The sequence below is a fragment of the Tursiops truncatus genome, chromosome 1 (genome assembly GCF_011762595.2).
Source record: "Tursiops truncatus isolate mTurTru1 chromosome 1, mTurTru1.mat.Y, whole genome shotgun sequence".
Classification (NCBI taxonomy): domain Eukaryota; kingdom Metazoa; phylum Chordata; class Mammalia; order Artiodactyla; family Delphinidae; genus Tursiops; species Tursiops truncatus.
The window spans coordinates 122,519,810-122,524,650 of record NC_047034.1 but is presented as its reverse complement, the minus strand read 5'-3'; positions in this window follow the sequence as shown (position 1 = coordinate 122,524,650).

The following is a 4,841-nucleotide window of genomic DNA, read 5'->3' as shown; positions in this document are numbered from 1 at the left end:
TTGCATTTCCTGTCTTGATGTCATCCTGTTCTCCAGATTTTCCATCATTCTGAGAGCTAGCCAAGATTCTTCCAATGAATTCCTTTTCTGCTCAAATTAGCCAGTTTGTTTCTGTTGTTTGCAACCAAGACTGATAGAGTATGACATATGAATATACTGGTATCACAGATTTATAAAACATTGAGACCCCTTAAAGTTTTACTTTATTTACTTTTGAAAAATATTTTTCACTTTTTCTGAAAGCCTGAAATTAAGAGTTAAATTCTCAGGACTTAAGGGATTTTTTTTCAAACATCACTAAAACTTATTCCTGACAATTACAGAAGATCTGACTCTTTATTTTACTGTGCCTATTTATAAAGTGGTAAACTATTCAAATTCAGCTTTTATTTTCTTACTAAGCAATTTCTTAAGAAAATTCACTATTAACTATCCAAGTCACAGAGCAATGGATGTTTTATCACTTTCATTATAATATGTGATGAAATATTGTCATATTTTCTTGAGAAAACAGTATGATATGCTAACCCAAATATAATTTAAGATGAAGAGTAATTAAACTTTTAAAGAAACAAGAGGAATGACAACTTGGAAAATATAGAATAACAACCTTTATTCACCTCACTGTATTTACTGATTATAAATGTGGAAACTGAAGTCATATTGCGAAGAAAAGACATTGTTGTTCATTATATAATAGATCTGGGCAGCAGTAAGTACACACACCAACACACACACACAGGAAGTCTTTCTTTGGCAATATTTTCCTATTATTTTTCCGAACAGAAAATACACTGTTAATTTCTCTGTCTCTCTGTCTCTCTCTTCCTCCCTCCTCCTTTTCTCCTCCCTCCCTCCCTCCCTCTCCTCCTCCTCTTTTCCCTCTTTTTTCCCTTCTCCTTCTTTCTCTTTTCAGATTTAAGGTGAGGTTGGCTTCCTAGAGAAAGGATTAGAGAAACAGAGAACTTTTGCTCCAGTTTGGTGACTGTCTTCTAAACATCCAGATTAACTCTATCAGATAATTCCTTTTAAAATTCTCTTCGAAGGTTACCAATCACACTTTCCTGTAGGATAAGTGCATGAAAGGATGGATGTCATGTGAACATTTTGAGTTATCTGACAAAAATTAAGGTAAATGTCTTTTTATTCTAAACTAAGTTTATTTTTAACATATCCAAAATCAACAGATGACAGATTCTTCTTGAAATGATACTAGCCTGAGGATGTACCCAAACATAAAAATGAAGCTCATTGTATAATTTCTTGTGTTACTTTGTAAAAGACATTCATTCCTCATATATTAAACTATGAAAATTTTGTTAATATATTGTTACAACTGAATTATGAGAGAATAGAAATTTCTGGACACACATGCTAGTTGTCTATCTATAAATTGGAAATATACATTTCCAGCAAAAAAAAAAAATTCCAAATTAAAGAAAAAAACAATCTTTCTCCTTGTCAACATTTAAAATTATTAGACAGTAAGACTTTCAAAAGCATAAACTAGTTACATATCTATCAACAGGAAAAATGTATTTCCAGAAATAAATTTTATTCCAAAAAAATCTGTTTTTCTCCATGTCAGCATTTAAAGCAGGTGCCATCTTCTGAATAATTAAATCACAAGATGTTACTTATGTGAAAATCTTAGCAAATGAAACAAACAGAAACTGCTGGCTGCACTGTTGTCATTTCTTCTTGTTTTTATGAATTATCCAGAACACCACATGGCTGGCTTGGAAGCTTATTTTCCAGATCACTGATAGCAATGTGATTTTTTGTTTGTACGTGTGAGTATGTGCTTTGTTTTGAAAGACATCAGCTTGAAGCAGTTTCAAATCTCTGGCAACAATTTCTTAAGGTGTATGTCATAAATGAGCTGTTGACCACATTTTTGCCAGGTCACTTGTCAAATGTGCTGTAGGGAGATATCAAGTTTCAGGGCAACCACAACCCACATTTATGAAACTACTTAGAAAACTATGTAAGAGTTCTGTGGATTCTATTAGGTGCTTTAGAACAACCAAGAAAACTTTGTTCTTTTTTATTAGCATATTATAGTCTCCAAAGAATATTGTATAAGTTCTTTTTCTAAAATAAGGTCCCCAAATTTTCTCAGGAAATTGCATGTGCTTGGAGTATTTGTTTAAGCACAATTCAAACCTGCAGGAGGTAGAAGCCTGCTGCATTTAGTGTAAAGTTAACTTTTTTGATTGCAAAAAGGTCAAAATTAATGAAGAAACTAGCAAATTCAAAGTTCCACTGAGGAACATCCCAATGATTTTAGCAATTCACTTGAAATGAAGGAGGAAAACCACCCCTTTTAACATTTTGAAGCTTTGAAAGCCTAATGGACCATGCTACCTCCTGTAGTTTTACCAAACCAAAATTTGCAAGGACTGGGCTCATTAGCATTAAGTGGAAGCAGACCATTCAGCTCAGCAGTAGTCTTACAATGTTTTCACCATTACCGTTGATTTTGGTTGAAGAGATATTGCCATCTCAACTGCTACTTCATTTTCCTTATTGCTGTTCATATAAAATTCCTGTTATCCCCTGAATTAAATGCCCCTCCCTCCAAATGACAAAAAAACTTTTTCTTTTAACAAGTGTCCAAAATATATTCATTTTTCAACAAGGTAGATTCTTGAAGCAAGGCCATCCTTGTTATGTTTTGTTTATTTCTCCTTCTGTATGTTCCAAACTATTGGGTAATGGTTTGTGGATTAAGGAAGAAAATGAGTAATTAGAATATGGAGAATGTAGAATATTAGATATATAGATAACTTGTTTTTTTTTTCTGAGTCATTGCAAGAGATATTATCGAACCTTAAAATATTGGCAATTCATTAAATTCAACTGCTTTTAAGATTTTTGCATCTCATCATTTTAGGGGAAAATTTGGATTGCAATGAAAAACCCATGCATTATTTAGCACACACCCATCCAGGTTACCTGGTTCTGATTCTGTGGGGACTCCACCTTTCATTGCATTTGAACTATTTTAAAAGTTGTAGATAAATGATAGCAAGGCAAAGTATTTCTTGTCAGTCAACACATAAATAAATTCTGTTGGTCAAAGTTTCAATTGAATTCTTTATTCTGGAAGAAGCCAGTTTTACCTCTATTAGCATATTAATTTCAATATTCTTGATCTATAAATGTGCCTGTTCTTTGGATTATCCTTTTATCTGGTTGTAACATCTTAGTCCTTCATTAATGAATTAATATGTTCATTTTACATGTGTGTGAAAGTTATGCTTTTCATTTTTTTCAAACTAGAGTGATATTCACAGGATTCGCGTTATATTTCTATTTTGACAACAAAATACAAATGTATTCCTTAGGTTGTATATAGTTTAATTTCTAAAATTAGAATCTTTCTCTTGTTCTACTGCCCCAGCACAAACAGATGTGCATATAATTAGTATTTTGATATAAATTGGCTCAAACAACATTGCTCAAGATTAAAATCAGTATTCTATTGTGAATTTAAAAAAATGTGTATATATTCTGCTCTCCATTTCCCTAAGAATTCTGTTGATTGCAGATGCCTAGGAAATAGTCTTAGTGGATTATTCAAAACTTGGCAGGTTTTTGCAAAATGCTATATTAAAAAATACATATGATTATGACAAGATCCTCCATTTAGTGTGATGGGCCTAATATTATCACGGGCTGTGTGTCCAAAGGCAGTTGCACCCCAAAAGTTTTAGATGAGATGTATAATGTGATTTGTCTTTAAACCACATACCCTCTGGAGGCATTGGAAAATAAAAGGATGGCATTAAAGGAAAAAAATTTATCTACATATAAACAGTTACTTATATATAAATATAAATGTACATATAGTTGTTTGTGAAGCTAGTAATGTGATCACATCCTTTTTCTATTTCTAAGAAGGCTCATGGAAACTGAAACAAATTGGGAGTATTTTTGCATTGCACATTTGGCTCAAATCTGCCACTTAGTGGAAGTATAATCTTTAGCAAGTGACTTAAAATTTCTGAATATCATGTTCATCATCAATGAGACAATAATAACGTTTTAAAGTACATTTAAAGTCATAGTAGTAATGTCTGCTGAAGTACTTTGCCATCGTAAAATTCAAGGTAGAGATAGCTGTGACCCTTCAGGAGTAATTCTAACTGCCACATCTGTCTCTGAGGTGGAGCATGTTTCTTAGATTGAAGACCTTGGGGGAGTCATGGTATTCTTAAGAGGACTGTGGGAGGAGCTTTTAGGGAGATGACTGAAAACTATTCCTTCTTTCTTCCTCTCCAGGAAGATTGGAAAGTACTTATTTGATTCATTTGCCAATTTTTTTCTTTTTCTACTAAACATGTCAATTCCTAAATATTTTCAGTAAGTTTGGGATTATTAGACAAAAGCTTATATGAATGTGAAGGTATATGCTTCTTCAAAAGTTCGGGGGAGTACATTGACACTCTGGTGTTTGGATCAAATTACATTATCTTGAATGAATTATTCTTGGAAAATTTTCTCTTAAAATTCTTAAATTTCTGCCTGCCAGGCAAAAGCAAGTAATTATTTTCCAAATACCTAAATGTCATTTTGAAGTATCTCTATTTTGACCTATTATGTTCAGTGAGAAAATAGCTCTGCTTCATATGCTAGCTTTCAGGGTCTGAGACTTGATGCTTCTGTTTCCATGTGATTATTTGCAGAATAGAATTTACAAAGGGAGAAATAATGAGCCAGTGGGAAAATCAGATGTTTATTAGTGTGTGTTTTCATTTTTTGAGGGGGAAAGGATTCGGTAGATATGGTTTTCCCAGAATATCAATGACACCCATATTTCAAAATAGCCTGTTACA